Below are 21,782 nucleotides of genomic sequence, written 5' to 3'. Positions count from 1 at the left end.
TCTCCTTATAGGTAGATATATAGCTGGAAATAAGCAGTACTTCATATGTGCGAAAGCAAATGTACAGGGCTGTAGACAGTTTTTTTATATGCCACAGTAGAAAAAGTATCTGCAATGCCTGTGTGAACCCATCAGTACAGAGATAGACATAGTGAAAAGAGTAATGGTGTATTACAGTTCATGTGCGGCTGAAAACTCGTGTCAATTGCCAGAAAAGGGGAAGAGGGACATGGGAATACAGACAGGCAATAGACATAAAGAGACAGAAGTTTAATAGCAAGTATACCAGAAGAAAGGGTATGAAATACATTTGATACAGGTGAAAGATGTCAGTTTATTGCTTTTTATTTATAGACCTGCACAGATGCATATAGTGCTTTGTCATACCAAAATTAAATTGATGCAGATAGCTCAAGAAGTAGAGATGTGAAATCAGAACTGGTATGAAGAGAATGTTAGAATGAACTAAATTATTGGGGAATAGGAACTACTTTATCCTCTGGTCATTGCAATAAATATGCAATGAATTATTCTGAAGAAATAGTAACTATCTTGCTAATGAGGCCTAGGGTGTCCTTGTAGAATGTAGGGTGCTCAGACAGGAACTATTGATAAGCAGGTAAGCCTTTGGTAAAAAAAAGGTGTAAGACTACAAAATACATAATAACAAAAGCACCACACACAGACATATCCAAAGAAGAGGTCTGATATCCTAAGCAGAAATTATTCCCTGAATAATTCCTGAATAACCCCTCAAAGACCAACCTTTTCTACAAACTGCAGAAAAGATACAACACAAACAGAACTGCTTGTGAAGTCCAGAAGAAGCGCCAGTTAACTTCTGCTCCCAAAATACACAATAAAGGTATCAGAGTCCATAAATATAGTCTCAGAATACATCTTTCATATTTGTACACACCTAATTGTTCTGATTGATGCATTACTTTATTTACTTCATTAATACCTGAATTCTAAAAGGGAAGTGAATGGGAGGATTCGAAGATTCAAGAGCAATTGAAGGGGCTGATTGAGAGCTAAATCTAGAATAATGCTTAGCTAGCACCAGTTTCTCACATTCAGACCCAAAAATGAGTGCATTGTAATCGTTATTATTACCCACCAGCAAGGGCCATTTGGGCTGCCACCACCTATGATCTTCTTTGGAGAAAGTGAGTTCTGTGAAGTTTGAAGCAACAGAAGGAATCTGATTAGTTTTCTGTAAAGTTAATTATAGCACCATTACTTGTTTACTTTGTTTTTCTGTAAAAAGAGCAAAAGGCTTGTATAAGGGTAATGGATACATGTATTGTATTGTATGTATTGTATTGTATGTATAAACTCCATTCATATGAGGTAAGTCACTGTAGCAATGCTTTGAAGTTAACGAACCTTCTCAGTTCATTACAGATAAAAATACTGTGTTTCTACCTTTAATATGAAATGAATGAACTATCAGTCATGTAAACTTCCGAGTTTAATTTCTGGTACTGCAGAAGCAGCAACAGTGATTTGTTTTCATATATTTGAGATGTATAAAGATAGACAGCAAACACTAACTCTTCAAAAACTCCCCAAACTGTTTTTAATTACTTTTCTAAATTTTTTATAATTGAGACTTAAGAACTTTCTTTTTTGTAACACGTAGCAGTACTTATTTTTATTTCCAGCACTATGAAACAGTAATGGTTTATTACTCAGTACTTGATAGGAGGATGAGTGTTATTTACAATGCTAAATTATTTTGAATTTTGAAAATTTTTGATTCAATTTCATAAAGCAGCAAAATGTTGTTTTAGCTTGGATGCATGAGAGAATAAGAACTTGCTGGAAAACCCACAACTTGAGACTATTTCTAATAGGAACTGTTTCAGCTGAGAGAAAGAATAAAAAGCATTTTCCTAAAGGACAAGGCATTATTTTTACCTTTCTTCTTATGGTTAAGTGCTTTCTTTTTTTCTTTTAATGAAAGTGCTATGGCAGTGTATTCATGTTTTGGTTAAACACAGAGCAAGCAGCAAGCTAAGTTATATACTCGATACAAATCTCATGCAATAATGATGAAATAAGTAAAATGACTGTAACCAAAGCAGATGCTTTATGAAGTAAAGTCTCCACTAAATTCAGTATGTGTAAGCAATATAGAGAAAATGGAAATGCATTAAAAAAAGATGAAATTCTAGACTGGACTGGCCGGAAGTTTTAATGAGACTGTAAAATATTATGATAAGCCTGTGTTTAAAATAAACTCGGCACTTTGTCACTACAGTATAAAGCAGATAAAAACTTAGCAAGATGTCAGGGAACATAATTAGAAGTCAAACTGGCGTGGAATTATGGTGCCCAACAAACACAAGGAGCCAGTTCTGAGCACCTGGCCTGCGATGAGAAGTGCTGCTGACTTCAGCACTAAGAAAAAATAACTCAAATAATTGTAGGCTGCAGTACTGGACCTTGGTCACTATTTAATCTAAACACAGTAGAGCTTCAGTTTTGTCAGGGTAGCACGACCTTTGCAATGAACAGCTATTTAACAATGAGGTCAAAATGCTGCTGCTGCTACTAACTAAAGAAGCAACCACTTAGTCTCAGGCAGCATACAGATGCCCTACTTACAATATATAGCAGTCATTACAAAAGAAATGGATAATTATAATTGAATTTATCATCTTTACATTGTCGTATACAGACACACTCAATACTCTTTATTAGATTAGTTTAGATTAGCTTCAGGTATTTTTTTTCCCTAACTCTGAGGCCATATTTTAATAGAGGCATTTCACAAAAGGTTTAAGGTTTACAATTGGGTAAATTCCATTCAGCTTTGCAAGGATAAAATTTGCATAATAGAGCTGCAATTCAAGATCTTCCATGAATAAAATTTCTCCTGAAATATCTGACATTTCCAAATGGAAATACCATCAGAACAAATCAACTCTTAAGACTCAATTCTAGGTTTACAAAAGCAGCTATAGAAAATAGGAATGAGAAAACATTTTATTCTAAAAATTGAAAGTTTTGAGTATAGCCAAGGGTTTCTAGTTCTTCACCAACAATTCACCAGTATTTAGCTTAAAGTACAGCAAGCATGATAGGGGTCATAATTGTTTTCTGTTTGCTTAAAAATATTAGTAGTGAAGCTTACTGAACTACTCTGGCTTGATGGTATGGCAAAAGTCAAGCATTGGAATGCCTGTTTTCCCACGCACGGGCATACAATGACATATGATCCCTACACCTTTCCTTTCAGATCAAGTCAGAGGAATAAGGTAGCACAAATGCCTGTGAAAGACAGCTGGCATGAAAGAAGTCACCAGACATCACCCTTTGCAGTGATAAATTCTTTAGCGAGCTAGATGTCTGGGATAAAAAAGAGTGCTAAGAAAATGAACATGCCTTAAACATCAACTTCATCATTTTAGTGAGTTTAGTTACACATCCCCCTCCTATTGCTAAGTAGGAAAATATATAATGATAGCCATTGTGCAGAACATTCATCATCACAAAATCAGGTTCCTTACACAAGCTTGCCTGCTTAACACCTTCTTATTTGTGAATGTACCCTGTATTTTGTATTTGTACCTGTCTGAGGAAGTTTTATATGCAAAAATTTTAAAAGTATCCAAGGAAAACCAACATTATTATAGTGTTAAAATGGCTGTCAAGAGTCAGAAGAAAGTATTATCATGCTTTGATTCCTGTTTCTATCACCTGAATGTATTAATACTCAACTGTTAGAGCTAAATATTCTAAAAAATGTCTCCAGACTCCCCATCCTTATTTCTTCTTCAGTGTTCTAGAAATCATTTTGGATGCTGCCCCCACTTTCCCCTCTCCCCCTAAAAAGCTTGACATGGCATACTTTACTGAAAGTTTCCTGATTAATCACAGCAATTTTTCATGCGACTTTAGTTAAAAAAAAAAAAAAAAAAAAAAAAAAAAAAAAAGGCTTATTTACCAGTGTGGAAAGAACAGTTAAATATTAAGGGCAAATAAGGACCTTCGAGTATATTGAAAACATCCATTTTCTTTATAGAAGATGAGATTCGTGTTCATATCTAAACATTTTACAGACATCTATACATAGTTTGTTACACATGCAGTAACATAAACTCTCTACTAGAAGAACTAAAGCCACATAAATACTGGTTTCAGGATCTATGGAAAAAAACAGTGTGGATACCTATGGCAGTTAGTGAGCAAGCAGCTCATACCCACAGTGCTCAGACCTAGCAGGAATAGATTTGCCATGTTCTTACTGCACAGATATATGGATCAAAACTCTCTGCATCTCATATAGCAATTTAAAACGTGTAATCTTATTGATTTTACCACAATTTCTCCTGAAGGCATCTAGCTGGTTTGCTTGGGAAAAGAAGCCTACAAGTCAACAGGATATATGAGGTGTGGGGGGGATCATGGAATCAATCTGGAACAAAAGAAGTCAGACAGATTAACTGATATGTGTTATCTTCAGAAAACCTTTCTCTTTCTTAGTCCTAATCCTTTTACACTTGCACTTTCTCTGTTTTCTCGCTATGTGCGCCTCTGGTTTTTTGCTATCCTAGAAGTTTTATTTCTTCAATCTTTAAGTTCCTTCATACCTTCATTCACTCTTTTATTCATCATATTCCTTGCTATATTTTTCTTGTTTGTCTGTTTATTTTTCTTTGTATGGTCCTAACCACCTCCTCTCAGTTTGTCCTTACATTTGCTCAAGCCCTTGCCAACTCATCTAAACTGGCTTTAGTCATGGCTTAAAAATTTTAAAACCTGCCTCAAGCCTTTATACTTCCTTCTTCCCCATCACAAAGAAGACATTGCAATTTCAATGTGAACAATCAGTGTCAGTAGAAAAAGTGATTGCCCAGGGCCTTTTTTATTTTTTTAAAAGATTTTGGAATAAGTAACTAAGAATAGTAGGTGAGAAACTCCAAAGATACAAGCAGAAATGTTGTTAACCACTACCAGTTACACAGAGCTGTAAGTTTCATTTTTTAATCTACTACTTAACAGTGAAAAAGCAAAGCAGAGACCAGGGTTCTTACTAATCACAATTTGAGGTTTGAAATTAAGCAAAGACATACTCAGAACAATTCAGTGGCAGCGTTTTTGTGCAAGGACACACGTGAGGTGAAAAGAAAGCGTTATTTACAGACCATTCAATTCATCAGTGCTGGAAAGAAAAATAACAACATTTTTTTTGTACTACAATACCTAGTATTCTGTAATTACTTTCACCAGTAAAAGTTTTAGGGCTTTCTGACTGCTGGCTAACATGGTTCTGGTGGGGAGTACGGCTGAAACACACACAGTGCTCTCCCTGTAGCCAGACACACCTGGATTGAGGCACATAAAGTTGAAGTGGGGATTCTGAACTTCCAAGCCACCCAAACTCTTCCTGGCATATTCTTTTACCAGTTATACAGGTTATACTATTGTCTTCATAGTCCACTCTCTCATTTGTAGTAATCTACAATGTTGAAGTGAAACTAGACTGAAGTAACTAATTGAAAAGTTTTTCATTGCCTGAAATAATGAAACCTACAGCTTAAATTTAAGATTCTAATTTCATATACAGAATGGAATCTGCTGTTTGGTTGATCTTAGTAACTGAACTAATCTGTTAGACTAATTCATACATATTGCATATACATGGAGAACAGAATACACTTGTTTCAGCTTGCAGCTTAGATAGTGAAGCTCAAGTCATTTGCAAATGATTGGCTGACAAAAATACAGAAACAATTCCTTGGTAAGAGTAATCTCCTATATGGGAATCTTGCTGGATACTCAACTCTCAACAGAGGCTCCAAAAGCAGCAAATATGCTGGGCATTTATTCCTATTTGTTCCTGTACAGAAGATTGTGACCTTTCTTTTGACATGTATGCCCCACAGCTGTTTCACAGTCATCTTATATTACCTTAATAAGCGAACATGTAGGGACTCTTTCCCCAGGCAGAACAGTCAACCAAAACCACAGGGAAGATAGTTCAAGGAAGCATTTAAACTAGTATACCATCTTTTGCAGTGGGTAGAAACAAGACCAAGCACTTGAGTTTTGACCACTTTGGAGAGATTACCTCTTTGCTGCAATTTAAGATTAGCCTTAGCACTTGGGTAACAGTCTTCAGTGTGTAATAGCTGAGGACTGCCAGGAGATGTTTAACAAAGAGCCCTCTTCTCTGCAGTGCACACATGTTCTTTCTCTCTCCACATTGGGGCAAGAAGCCCCAAATTTAGTGATCAGCAAGAGCCTTGTACAACATTGCTCTCTTTCCTAAAAGCACTCCTCTAGGGAATTAAAAGTGATCAAGCAATTTGAGAAAGGGCAATCTCAGTCTGGGCTGAATACAAATCAAATATACAAAGTTGCACATCACTTAGACTTACTGCTAGTAACTATTGACAGCAGCATGGCCTTTTCTCTTTCCTTGGACCATCTTCTCTTCAAATCTACCTTAGATAGATCAGAATAATTATACTGCTTTTTAATACTAGTATCAAGATGTTCCCGACACTACATGCTGCCAGATTTCAATGGGCTGAAGGGTTATCTCTTAGGGCAGACTAATTAGGGGTGATTACTTTTAATAAGGATTTAAGAGAGCCTACTTTGTGTGTTGCAAGCTTTGTTTTCAAAAGAATTGTAGTAGTAAATAGTAAATTCCAGTCTAATTTTAATTTCCACAGCAATTCTATGCTTTCAAAATGATTAAGTTATAATTCCTTTCCATCTTTAAACTACAAAATTTGATGGAGTTCCTCATTGTTTTGACCCTGGTTAAGATTTTAAACTCTTTCAGATAGATGGCTTAAGAAAGCAGCATAGTTTATCTCCTACCTGCTTAAAGAAAATATTATTTCTTGTCTATTTTATTCCAAACTCAGACTAGAAAAAGAAAAATTAGTGGGGGAGGGGAAGAAGCTCAATGACTATGAAGATATCGAATTTTGTAAGAAGGCCCAGTGAAGAAAAAATAATGGCAATTGTATTAATGGTTTCTGCAACTTAAAAATTTTATTTAAAAAAAAAAAAGTAGTATATTTGCATCTGCATAAATAGACCCATTCTGAAACCAGATTCAAATCGCTTATGCTTTCTAATTGAAGGAAACTCAACAATGATTTCTTTTCCACTTCAGTTATGAAACCAAGCCAAACCATCTTCCTTCCTATTTATCCCACCACACCCCTTCTGAACTATTTGCCTGATTCATAGGCTATATCCCAATCCAACAGAGGTTTGTTTAAAGGTGGGAGAAGATCATGAGTTTTGAACGGAACTTGTTTATGGCTGAAGACTGTGACCCAGCCTCTAGCACTCATGATAGCCAGTACTGCAATGCTTACCTTGAATGAGATAACATAGGGAAGGTAATCTACAATCAGCTAACAAAGTTAAAAAATTCAGATTTTGGCACACTGAGCTCTAAATTGCATTTAATAGATTGAGGTAAAAAGTCTAACCAATCTTTCTTCATATGAAGACAAAACACCTTATTTGATTTATGCTTTATTACAAAAGTAGTGAGCCTAACCACTAAAATGAATATTTTTAATTAGAAAATTACTTTGAAAAATTCAATAAAATCGTGAATTTTTAATTCAAACTATTCATAGGAAAATTTAAAAGGAACTGGGATAAAATCTGACAGAAAGCCAATTCCAAGATACTTGAGTTACAGACTTTTTCATACTTTTGCCTTTGCTGCACCAAAATATAGTGGCTATTCATGCAGTGCCTCTACGCAAGAAAACTTCCTGATATAAATTCAACAATAAGAGCACTTACATATTCTGACCTATATTGCTTCATTTCTCAAATATTTTAATACAAGGGTGATTTCTATTTGTATTCTATAATTTTGAAAATCCACTAACTGCAAGACATTCTAAAATAAATGTAATTTGTCTGGATGGGCGCCATCCAGTTTCTAATGGACAGGTGTTCATATAAAAATTCAACAGTATCAGCAACAAGCTGGCAGTTACTGGTGGGGTGAGGAGTGTTAAGAAATTATTTGGCTCACAGCTGAACTTCTGATTTAACCACAGCAATGATCAAATTAAGTCAAGGTCAAGTATGTGACAGAGCAGCTGTGCCATGCAGTAGATAAGGATTGCTGGTATATATGTAGTAAATGTGTTTTAATTTTCTAATCCACCATTCACGTCTTGCAATTCAAGGATACTGCAGGAGAGAAAGTGCCCTCCTGTACTCTCAGCCTTTATTTTGGGCTCTCCAGGTTCCGCTCCTTCCCAGGCTGCTTGAAGCCTTCTTGGTGGAGCAGCCCCCTAGCACTCACTGCATCACTGCCCCACTCTGGTCTACAAGGAAAGCTTTACAGCTGTCCATTATGGCAGGATAACCAATTAACCTTCCCCCCCACCGTATAGGAGATATATTTAATTCTCCCTAACAGAATGACTGGGGGCGAGGTTCTTGCCCGCAGAAAATTTTACTCCCAGATATAGCCCATTAGAACTCTCATTAACCACTACAAATATATGCTTTCAACATGGAGTGGTTTTGGGCCCTGTAATGCTTTGGCTTCATAATCTATGATTTTCCTGTTTCATTAAATGAACATATATTGATTTATGGCAGTTAACACACAGGTACTGAAAACGGTGGCTGTAATTTTTTGGTACCCATCTGTCCTCCTCTTACTCCATCTGTTTCCTTCACTCATTGCACTGGAATCCTGCTTCACAAAATGGAATCCAAACTCTTTCGTGTAGCACAGTGTAAGTTACCTAGTTACCCAGCTGAAAGATATTTTCAAAATAAATCACTCTCCTTGTACTCTGTAGAAGGCAACAGACATTGATTTTGTTGTTAATATGTCTGAGCAATCCTTCTTTCAACAAAATATACAACTGTCAGTAAATTTCCTCTAATTTCAGATTGTGCACTTCAAAATAATACCATAAAGGCTCCTCATTTTAATCAATTACCGATTATCCTTTGGGGACTTTCCACCAATTCCACTTGATGCTGCTTTTAAAGTGGTAAGTACCTACATAACTGTATGATATTATAAACTGGCTTAGATTTTTATAGCTAATACAACAGTATAAATGCACAATATTATATTATTTTATTGGATAGTATAGCTTTTATTGAACTGTGTTGACTGACTTTTTTTATTCTTTAACAGTTCTTTGGCCTGTTAACCATTAAAGATTTTGATTTGACTCTTGATGCTCAATGTGTTTAACAGGGAAAAAAAACCTATGAAAGCCCTCCCCGCTTTATAATCCAAAATGGAAGATACAATATAAAGGCTGAAATTAGATTTTTAGAAATTTTGCACAGTGCAAAAGCCACTACTGAAAACATTTGTTCTATGGGATACTATAAACAAAGGATACTTCCATTATTATCTCATCTTTAAGGCAGTGTGATAAGGGAGGTCATTTGAAGGTCAAGAAGGAGGGAGTTGCTGTTGCTCTATATAAGGGCTCACGCTTTAAATGTAAGTTTCTCAGTACTCATGGTGTCTTACTTTTCTATACTAACACAGTATCTAGAATACCTACATGCCCTAAATACTTTATTTTATGCATTTACTACTTCATTATTAACATTATATTAAAAGGGAATAGTTACATCTTATTTGCAGCTACAAAGGGCTTTGACCGATATTGAATTTATACAGAATACAACATACAAGAATACCAGCATGCAGTTCACAGGAACATGCATTTAAACACACAACTGTGAATAGGGTGATAGTAACTCTACTCACCATTTCTTTTTTTTTTTTATCCCACATGTTATTTTACCAAAATTTCAGTAGCATAACTGCCTGTAAGAATTTTACTGAGTCAAAAGCTGTAAATTACCTGACGTCTTGAGAAATAAAAGGAGTGTTTATAATATAAGGGTATTTAAAAATATGTAGTGAGAACTTAAGTTGGAAATTACATGTTTTTCCAAGATGAAAAATGGAAACCAGTGCTGGTAATAACACTTTGTAAAATAGAACGTTCATGTTAGAGATCCATTACAGTGATGTAGGTGACTAAAAAAAAAAAAAAAGAGGATTACAATTCTTTTTATCTTTATGTGTACATTTAAATACATATAGACAATTTTTCCTTTCTATGGCAGAGTTTGAAGTACTTACAAATGACAACAAAAAACAAATTGCTGGTATTAATCATACAGAAAAAAATTTAAGGTCTATATACTTCCTCTGGTCTTTTAAAAAGCATTAATAACAAAGTATTTGCATAAAGTTAAAGCAAGAAAACACTTATATGTGAGAAAACATGCATCTTCTTGACATCTGCAAGCTACTTCTCTTGATCTGCTCTATAAATAGAAACTAATTATGGAGAGACTAAAAACAAGACAATGCCCTAGAAAATAAAAGAGACTGTCTGTTTTAAATGTACTCAAAATAGTGTGAGTAAATCTTTATCATACGGATACACAACCATTAAACACACTTGAATTATAAATTTTTTTCAGTCTAGTCTTCCTCCTTTTACAAGCAATGGTTTAACTTCCACTAACTCCATTCAAAGCAGAATCAGCCTTGATGCATTCTTTCTCTAGTAATATTTTCTGGCCTACAGAGTATCAATATTAACTGTGAATGTGAGAAGAACTGTACAGGCTCTATCAGTCCTCTGAATGGCTCAGCTCTGACTTTTAAGTGAAGGCAGAGATCAGCAGGTCAGCTGCTGTTCATATTGCTTTCTTACTCATAATCAAAAACCAGAGGCTTGGTGAGTGCTTAGTAAAATAATCCATTCCTTCCCAGAAATTTGATATAAGTTTTTTAAAAAAAAAAAAAACTTTATTCTCCTGCTCTGATTATAAATATAACCTCAGAAACAAGCATGATCCAAGGCTAAATTCCAAACCCAAAAGCTGGCACAACATGTGGGTCAGCAGTGAGGTTGAAATTCAAATTAATATGCTGAGTCAGTCTTGTCAAGGTGGGTGTTAGGGCTTCTCAGTTTGAAAGAGTACCTCACCTGCTGTCTTTGGACAGTACTATTTCCCAGACTCACTGCAGAACTGCATATCAAGCTGTTTTTTAGACAAAATAGCAACCTGTTTATATATTGGCAAAAGGAGGCTGGCAAAGGACAAAACAGAAGGCACTTCAGCCACTCAGAGGGCACCATTAGAGGGACTGAAATAGAACCAAGTGGGGAAAGTCATCTTCCTTGGGAGCTGGGGGGAGGAGGTGGCTGGATGGAGCCTCAGACCTCAGTCAAGTTAAAAGTTGCATGCTGGATTTCACAAAATTAAATACAACCATGGCCTTTATTTTTAGACATTTGCACTAAGAGAAGGGAGATTAAGATGCCAGAAATTATTATCCTTCACAGGCAGAGTCACTCAGGAATCCTATCTGTATGATTGCAGATACTTGCAAACATTGATTCACCAGGATACAGCACTGAGCCAAAATTCACATAGTTCTAGCACCACGCAACAACCCAGCAGTCAAAAAAATTGTCCCATTAGAACAGTGTACAAACTGGCAATCTGCTATGCCTCTTTACAAAATCATCATGGGAGGAAATATCTTTAGGTTTGCCTTAACCTACCATCTGTCTACACAAAAAGTCAAAATGCATTAATTTACATACAACATTTTGCCAGCCAGTAGCAGCCATTAAGCATTATTCCTTTCCCTCACCTTTCACCTTAAAAGGGACTATTCTGTATCCTTTCAGTCGTGGTGTACACATTTTCTGTGAAGAAAATAAACCAAAGCAACTGGATATGTATCAGTGTGCAAAAAAGCACAGTCTAGGGTGAAATACACAGCCCAGTGCACATGCTCTCTATTTGCTATATACTGCTACCCTGAAGTGCAGAATATTTGCACAAATGTAAGGAACGCACAACAGCAGCAGGAGGCAGCACTTGTAGCTTAGACCAGTCCTAGTCTGTGCCTTCAGAGAGTTGTTTCAAATCAGCTGGACATTAACCTAAACAGCATTTACTTGAGTTTCAAATAAATTACACATTCTTAGTCCTAACTTCCTGTTTCAGAATGCAACAACATTTTAATCTATGCTAAAGTGAGGACAAAATGAATCATGTAAGTCTAAGTGGATGCAATGGGCATGCTAAATGAGGAATGGGCATAATCATTTAAAGCAAAAGCAATTAGATCACAGGGAATGCATTTAAATACTTACAGCAGCAATTATTCCATTTCCAGCTACTTGAGACCACGAGACCATAACCTGAAAATTTAGTCAATGACTTCTGGTTTGTAGACAAGTGCTAAACTACAGGATTTTAGCTTTCCATGGTTAACTGATCAGAACATGCCTTTCATTCATTCTCGGCTTTTAGACTTTATTGTTAATGCAGAAAATCTGCATAATACTGAAAGCTGAAAGTGCAGTCTCAAATAAATGGGATTTAATATCAAACTAACAGGGCCTGTTGCACTTTTTGGTAATTTTTCATATTTAATTAACTGAAAAGTTCACTTCTGAATTTTAATTCACTGACAAATAACTTCATCACAAAATTATGATTGCCTGTAGTGTTTCATGTCCTTCCAGAAGGCTGACTTCAAAAACATACAAACTTTGGAGGGGGAGAAAGGGGGCGGAAGAAGGAAACACACTGGAACAACCTTAGCTTGTATTACTGAAAGCAAAATTCCCTGCACAAACTCAAACTGAATAGGATCTTGGAGGTGAGAAAGAGCACAGATGACATAAAGCAAGTTGTGCGAATGGTAACTGGACGAACCTGGCAAAAAAAAGAAAAAAAAAAAAAAGGCAGACAATCCTCAAGGCAAAAGATACAACAAAATAACTATCTGCATTCATTTAAAGAAAAAAAGGAAAATTTTGACAATGTGTTCACACAGCCTTTTGAAAGGGGGAAATAAATTGGAAATATTAAATAGGATTTATCAACTGTTGGAGGGGTATGCCTTTTTCTTTTCTACCCTCCCACGTGCTGCATCATGAAGTTTAGCATTACCAGTGCAACATTTCTTACCTTGTCAAATAAAGTTATGAACAGCAGTCCTGACGCCATGAGCATGGCAAAAGTTGTGCCTGGTTCTCTCTGCTACTGAATAATCTACAATATTCAATGTATTAAAGAATAATCCCAAAAGAGTTGTCATGATGGTGACCTGATAAGCTATACTAAAATTACAGTTAATTATGTATGTATAATGCTGCGTTTAGTCCTCTGTAGAGGACCCCAGGCTTGGCATGAAATTGCTCGTCATCTTGATAGGCAGACAAGAACAAACTGCACTGATGTTCAGCTCAACATAATGGTGGTATCTATGTTGCAAAGCAAAGAGGTGAATCAAGCATCATATCTCATAGAAAAAAATAGCATTTGCTTGTTTTATTTATACAAGTTTAAGGACACTGACATACATACATACAAGAAGGGGCACCGAGTGTAGTTCTTTTATGCACTACAGGAGAACTGCAGAAGAAATGTGACACAGAACTATACATAGGCCCAGTCCTCAATAACATCAAGGTTGCATATTTGTCCATGATAACCACTGAAGGTATGCCAAAACACACCATGCTAGTGGCCAGTCTATTACTTGATAAAGCAAGTGCCAAAGCATTTATAGGCAGGTCACAACTGCTTGGTAGCTCACACAGGAACTTTTGATCTCTTCTGGTCAGGCTATTGCCTCCACCTATTTTCTATTTCTCACATTAATCCTTTGCCTGTTCACTGTATCACTTCCTTTCAGACACTGTACAGGTTTTGGCTGGGATAGAGCTAGTTTTCTTCATAGCAGTTCGTATGGTGCCATGTTTGGACTTGTGACCAGAACAGTGTTGATAACACACCAATGTTTGAGCTATTGCTGAACAGTGCTTGCTCAGCATCAAGGCATTCTCTGTTTCTCATGCTGCTCCACCAGCAAGGAGGCTGGTGGTGCACGAGAAGTTGGGAGGGGACACAGCCAAGACAGCTGACCCCAAATGACCAGAGGGATATCCCATACCATATTACGTCATGCTCAGCCACAAAGCTGGGGGGAAAGAAAAAAGAAGGGGGGGATGTTCAGAGTTATGGCATTTGTCTTCCCAAGTAACTGTTACGCACAATGATGCCCTACTTTTCTGGAAATGGATGAATAGCAGCCTACTGGGGTTAACCCACAATGCACACAAAATACCCAGTTATTTTAATTAGTAGCAAAATAGCAATGTATCCCTCTATTGTCCTCTTTGCACCTCTTTTTCTTCAGTTATTAACAGAAAACTGAATGCATTTACTAAGAGCTAGAACAAAAAGAATACAAATGTCAGGCTTTTACAAGGTCACAAAATACTTGTGTTTAACTGGCAAGTTTGTGTAGAGAAAAAGTACCATGAATGGAAGAGGTCTAGAGTGCATTGTCTACTTTTATCAGTATTTCATTTACACTTCTGCTTCTATTTGATTCCTACAGACCATGTCATCTAATTAGTCTTTGTTTTAAAGGTTTGAAATTCAGTTCTGTAGCCAGGAGTATTAGTCGTGCTTATTTTAGCTGTTACTAACAAAAGACATGCACAGAAGCAGATGACTCTTACTTTAAATCCTGTCCTAAGAGACGTAAGTTAATCCACTGCACTGATAAAACAAGATTGGTTTAGATTCACATATACGATAAAAATCCTCTTGAACAGTGTTTCGTAAGCAGACCAAACCCAAATAAAAAAAAAAAAATTACATTGTTTGACACAGAAATACAATGGTTAAAATTGCATAAGCCTAAGTAGGTCAGAACTCTCACTGACTTCCATATGAAGTTGTGGGGGTTTTGTACTTGCCTTCTCTCTGAAAATACACATCTGTGAAATAAAGTATTTTGCAAAATTTTTTTTGATTCACTAACTTTATTAACATAAGGTCATACTAATTTTCTGTCTAAAAGCCTGTTCTAGTACATCAGGAAAATACATGCAAAAACAAATATATTCTGTTCTTGAACTTATTCAGTTAGCAATAACTGCCATATTAGTGAATAACAAATATTTCAGGTAGACTGAAAACCATTTTTCTGTTAGAAATGCATTAGAGATGTAATCTTAGACTTTGCTCATACACCAAGAGTTAAGCTCAGGGAAAGATCAATAATAGATTATTGATTGCAAAATTAAAAAAAAGGTAACAGATATGTCTAGTACTGGAATTTTCATTAAGTCAATATAAGAACTCCGGAATGTAACTTGCAGATGGCCTGACTGTCTTCTATAATGACATAATTTTGCAGAGAAGAATCATTTGATGAATGATTAAAATACTGAAGCAAAAAGAGGTTGAGAAAGAGGTAGCAAATGTTTTATGCTTCTGTCAATTTATTCTCCTCCAGGAGTAAAAAGCTCTTCACAAAAGGAATTTAAATCTTTGAAGAGTAAAATATGCTAGTAAAAACAATCTCCCCTATGTAAAATATTATATACCCATGACTTCTTGAGAGGCAAAGCAGACAAGCTGACTGGATAACACATCTGGCACAATATCAGTATAGAATATCGGGGGAAAGAAGTAAGAGAAAGGAAAGTTACATTTTGAAATTATATTACTATTACAGCAAAGCAGATGTAGATTTTACCTGATACCACTGTCTCTCAAAGAACACTAATCCCATTTATCAACCAAAAATAACATTTGCCCCTCCTTCAAAAACAATTTGGGAAATGCATCTTTCTGCTACCTATAAAGAGCACACAGCCTGCATATAACTTTTTTTTAGTTAGTAATCATAGCTGATTTAAAAGCTACATGGACACTGCTACTCAGATATTATTATGGACCAAAAAACCATTCTCTCAACCTCCTCTTACCTGAGACCAGAGGGCTGGTCATCAGAGAGATATGAAAACATACTCTCTGCTTCAGCAGGCTCTTAGTTGTTCTTCTGCACTGAAAGCACTGCAGGGGTTCCTATAACATTAATTTAATTTGGGTAGCAATGATATTATGAGGCATCATTGTACACAAAAAGTGCTGCCTTCCCTCATCACATGGTAACAGTTTGACCATTCATAAACACCAAAACAAGTATGAACATTTTTAATGCTGGAGATTCAACATACCAGTGATGTTTCTCTCACTGCCATGATTTTTCTGCTACTAATACACACACACTGATAGTCTCATATCCTCACCATTTGCCTTAACATGACATTCTAAACTCCATTTTTTATATGCCCATAAATCTTTCCAAATCCTGTTGCTTAACCTCTAGTCATCTTGTCATTATCTAACTTCCCAATTAGTAGTAAATTCTAAAAATTTTCAGCTACTGAATAATCATTATCTTAACCAAGAACTTGTAGTCATAGGCGAATAACTCATTTTTCCACCACGTACTTTAAAAAGTAGCAGCCAATAACAAATTTTAACCTTTAATTTCCATATTGTGCTGAATATCACAGTGAGCAGAATGAGTTTTGTCACTGATTTTAATGGGACTAATCTTGTAATTAATTAATATATTCTTCTTAACAAGGCAAAAGTTGGTAAGCTTCCAGGCTTTAGATCTCCACTTGAAAACTCTAGCTTCTTCATCAGAGACTTCTGTAAGAAGTATTTTTGACTTGTACCCAGACAAGTTACCCAGGGCGCTGCAAGACAGGGCTAGTATAGCATTACACTTGTCGCCCAAAAATAGATTGTTTTGGAATCTTACCCTTAGTCATATTTAAGCATATATTCCAGAGTCTACGGACTAAAACACAGCACCCCAAATTCCATCTCGTATCTTCAAAAACATCTGGTTTCCTACCTTCTCCATCTGGATAACTCTGTTGAAGAGCATTGATTACACTGGTTTTTGTTTTAGAAATAGAAAGCTAAAGCATACAAATATACTTGTCACAGCTAGAAGACACAAAACAAAACAAGAAAAGTCTTTTGTGGGATACAACTTCTAACCGTCTTTCTAACACTAGTCTGAACAAAGGGCCAGGACTAAGCATTGTACATGTTTGTATACCCAGAGCCCAAGGAATTTGATGAGTTTTCATAAAGAAGAGCTTATAGCATTGTGCTCTTGATGAAAAAAGTTTGCAGCAGCTCCAGCTTTAAGCAATATAAAACAAGCTAGATGTCTACACATTTTAGTACCCAAGGGTGGAAAAGCCTGAAGGAAATCTTGGGAAGAACAATATTTAGGCAGTTTAAATTTCCATTTCCACCTTGAATACAATTCTAACATGATCATGCAGATGAATTTGAATTTACTAAATTCTGTGTAGGAAAAAAGTCTGTTTACAAAATCAAAAATTGTGTAACAAAAATATTTGAAACAAAACCCTTTCCTCCAGCATATGGATGAGAAAGAATCATTAAATTCATTCTCCAACGGGTATTTAGCAGAAGTTTTGCTTATAATTGCTTTTAGAATGACAAAAATCAGTCAAGTGGGTTTTTTTTACAAAATAGGGATGAACCAAAGTTATCTCATGATGAGGCTTGAATCATCTTTAGGTCCTTCCTCTTCAGAATTTTTTTATAAAAGACATTTAAGAAGGGGTTCAGTTGTGCCAAATTAAGGTTGTAATGTCTGATCAATAGATAGGATATCAGATTCGAAAACAGAATCTCTTGTACCAAAGAAAAAAAAGGTGCTCCTGAGTTCAAAAGCAGTATGCTTTTGGTCTCACTATATATAATACTGCTATTACAATTTCTTACTAGACCACATATCAGCTAAGAACTTCATTTACTGTCTTTCTCTTTTTTTTTTGTTCACTGATCATAGCAAAGGGATATGGATAAGACTCAAAAGTCATTCTGGGGAAAAAGAAATTAAAAAAAAAACAACAAAACAACTCAAACTCACCAATTAAGCTACATCCCAGCTTGAAAACTGCTTTCAGTCACAGAATGGCAGACATAAGCACCTTGCCTCTGAAGATGATGAAGTGGCTTCAAATACATATCAACAAGAAAAGCATATGATAATACTAGGAAGTGTCTTGTTTCTTTTTAATTGATAAGAGAGCTCTTGAGTTTTGTTAAGAAGCAATTCTAGCAGATTTTTGTGTTCAAATAGACAGAAAAACCTGCCTTTGTAAAACTTCAGTTCTATAGGAACACCAGTAATATTTCTGAAAACGTACCTGCCTACAAGACAACTTTGGATCTTTAAACTGAGACCCATGATGTCTGTCTTTCAGATCAGTGTCTACTCAGCTTAGGAAAAAACAGCAGCCAGGGCATCATGAGCTACAAAAGTTGCTTGCATCTTTAATAATGCACAAGTATTTCAGTTTCTTTGAACTTTATAATGCATTAATTTGTCTATTTGTTTTTGAAATTACAGATGAATGAATTTATGATATTTTTTTTTAATAACTTTAATTCTTTCATCTAAGATGTCTTGCCTAAACAGAACTGATAACCATTAAAAGCATCAGTATAACATATTACTCACTTTCACTGTTTTGCTAGAATGCCCCTAGGTTTAGTAACAATGCTTACTAGTGATAAACACAGACCAAAATTCAGACCCACGAAGAGATATATAATTTGTATGTTAGAAAGTTCTTGCATATGTGTGGATTATCTTGACAATCAATTCACCAAAAAAAAAAAAAAAAAGAAAAAAAAAGGCGGAAGGTTGGGACCTAGAGGGTACGTTTTCAAAGCTCTATACAGGAGGTACACTCATTAATCCTATTAATGAATAAAAGGATTAGTGTATACACCATTTATATGTGGCTTTCAAAAAGTTCCACATTTAGACCAAACTTAAGGAAGCAGATGAAATAATAAAAAAAAAATCCTAGTAACATATCAACCAGTGATTATTCCTTTCTATTCATGTAGAAGCTGCTCAACAGTACTTTTATGTCTTTGCTGGAATTACCACTGCTGGAAAGCAGTAATTGTAAGCCAGATTTTATTGTTTTGGCTATAATATAGAAATGTTCCTGTCCTGCTGAATCTTCCATTTCTTCTTTCTACATTGTAATAACGGGCACCCTTATATCTCTATAAAAGATACTACATAGCATAACTGTGTCCTCTACATTAAAGAGGACACACAGGTTAATGAAATGTGGGATCAGCATTTCTCTGACAGTGTCTGCATGTTTTCTGGTTGCCAAGCTACAAAATACATTCAGACTTTGGGGGTTTTCATATATGAAAACAGCTTTTGGGGAAAGTGTCCAAACAAACATCTGTGAATGAGGGTTTTGTATTTGCTCACAGAACAGACACTACATCATGAGGATCAAACTTACCCACTTTCTTTCTCACAGGCAATCTAGAAACCACCATATGTTTAGTTGCCTGAGGATTTGCTGTTCTTATTTCTTTAACCTTCACAAAAGGACCATAAAAGGCATCCAGTAAAGTCAGTTTTCACAGTCACTATGCTAGACCATCCTATTAGGAAACAAATGAAAACCACAACCTCATTCCACACAAGCTGCAAAACAATTTCCATACAGAAGTGATTTTGGCCAGAGTAAAGTGACACAAAAGAAAGATTCTGGTCCAAAATTAAAATCAGCTATGCATCAGCTCAGATATAAAATAGCTGACATTCCTTGCAGGTGTCTTGTGTATCTGTCATTCCGTGTAGAATATTTTCAGACTGAGATATGTTGAACTATTAAATGTTTTCACTTAGAAGAATATACATCAGAAATAGCTGATAAAAGCCTCTGAAGAAAAGTAATTGAAGGAAAAGTTGGACACGTGACTAATTTTTCTTTAGCTTTATCTTGGACAAAGTACTATGGTGAAATAAATTGCATAGGACTACTTCTGCTATTAATTTTCAGCAAAGCATGAGCATTTCTACCACCGCCATTAAATAGTCTCAAATCCAAACACAGGGACTTTGCATAAAAAACAACTATTTCCTACCATACATGACAAAAATCCTATTTACAGAAAAATTCTAGAAAAAAAAAAGAGTGGAAATTTAAACCAATTCAACATTGACAAACAAAGGCACATTTTAAATGCAGTAATAAGTGCATGCCCTTCAAGCTTTTCAGTTTTATAGACAAGAGTGCAATTTAATATTTTTAATTCTATGCAGATGGTTATTTTTATTCCTGCAAAGCTAGCACAAAAACAGTTTAAACTATCACTAGTATGTTCTGGTTTATTCTATAATTTTCTATGCATTGTAAATGGGTGAAACCATTGCTTATGAATTCTAGTGAAAGGTATGGAATGAACCTTAATCACAGTGTTCTGAATGTCTCCTACTATCTAAGTTCAAAGCTGAAGTCTGAACCCTAAGTTTTTTGGACAGTGCAAGACAGTGATCCTGAAACATAAAAATAAACTGAGTTTGGATTAATACCTGCCCAATTACACAACAAACTCTGTGAAATACCACCAAAAGATATCCCCTCCCCCAGAATATCATCAAACGCTCTGGGAAATGAAAAGTGTCTTGTAAAAGAAAAGTGTTTAGTAGTTCTGTTTTTCTGCTCTGTGCATCTGGTGTCGTTCTGAATGCACAACCTATATATAGCATCTCTGGATGAACTAACCAAAGGGCAGAACAATGACAAACTCACTGAACAGCCAAAGCATAATCCTGCTTCAAACTCCCACCCAGGCAAGAAGTTGATATATACAGTGGCCGAGGATGGGTACTACCATTCACCGATTATACCCTCAGTTTCAAGCTACCTTTAATTAATGATTAAGTAACATTCAAAGCACAAACCTTGCCTATTCCCAGTTTGCTATGAGAGTTATGTTGTTGCAATCACTATTCAAAGCACTGAAGCTACCAAGCAGATATGTTGGACCATATGAGCCCTTCTTGCCAAAATATGGAAATGGTTTAAGCTCATATCCCAGTTCTGAATATTTCTGAAGAAGAAAACAGAATCTGACATATTAGGTTTAAAGGGACAGGCTACAACTGTAGAATTAAAATTCCATCAGGGCAGGACAGGCAAGGAAGGGAAACATTTCCCACTATAGTGACTGAGCATGCTGAGGGTGCTGCTGAGACACTGACCTTTGTGAGGGAGATTAGGTATGGGAAGCATTACACATCTCTCATCTTTCTTCCCCAGTAACAGCCAGTCACCGCAAGAAAGCATACACTGCACATATATAAGGTACCATATTTCTGTTAGGAAGATTTTTTCTTTTTATCCCCTCCATGTTCTGCTGTAATTCATTTCCACTTGGCATTCCAGCGGTATACCTTGCCCAGTATGTTTCAGACAGAAAAAGCAAGTGGAACAAGAATGAAAAGAAAAAAGAAAAAAAAAAAAAAACAACAAAAACCAAAAGGTATTTTAATTCTCTACTTTAACAAGGATTCACCAAGGTCTGCCTGATTACCTTGTTATAATTTCTTTTTTTTGTTAGGTATTTTCTAGTAATTTTAAACTTGCAATGGTACTTCATGTCTCCATAGAAGACACTCCAAAGAGTGTCTCCAAAGAGCCACTATTCCTGTTTTGCACAGATTATTAATTGTTCAGAAAGGTATTTGGAACTTTAAGGTCTGCACAAGCTCCTTAACCCAAGAAGTTGGGTTAGTATTACACAAGTCACTAATGGAAAAATGACTCAGAATGAAAGTATTGATTAAAAATAGCTTGATGTGGTTAACCATAATTTATATGCTCTACCTCAGGGCAAGTAACTTCTGACATATGCTTAGTCATGCTTATTGGCAAAGCTATAATTTTTATATTTAGATATATTTAGATTTTTACAAACAGACTAGGAAAAGAGATGAGGGAAAATTCTTTGTAAATCTAAAGGAACTTAAACCAACTAGAATTATATGTTCAGAGCAGTGTAAT

At 35.7% G+C, this 21,782-nt stretch overlaps 1 protein-coding gene across 5 annotated transcripts in view; it reads left to right on the top strand.

Moving 5' to 3' along the window:
- B3GALT1 (beta-1,3-galactosyltransferase 1) overlaps positions 1-21,782 on the top strand; it is a 220,459-nt gene that overhangs the window by 148,066 nt on the left and 50,611 nt on the right. For 4 of the 5 annotated variants that reach the window (XM_049797940.1, XM_049797954.1, XM_049797931.1 and 1 more), the window contains one exon: positions 8,910-9,014. The exons of the other annotated variant lie outside the window; for it this stretch is intronic. The gene's annotated coding sequence lies outside the window, so the exon portion shown is untranslated. The remainder of the gene's footprint in view (positions 1-8,909; positions 9,015-21,782) is intronic. 5 annotated transcript variants of the gene reach the window in all.

Source organism: Accipiter gentilis, chromosome 1 (genome assembly GCF_929443795.1).
Source record: "Accipiter gentilis chromosome 1, bAccGen1.1, whole genome shotgun sequence".
Classification (NCBI taxonomy): domain Eukaryota; kingdom Metazoa; phylum Chordata; class Aves; order Accipitriformes; family Accipitridae; genus Astur; species Astur gentilis.
This window is presented reverse-complemented; position numbering and strand designations above follow the sequence as displayed.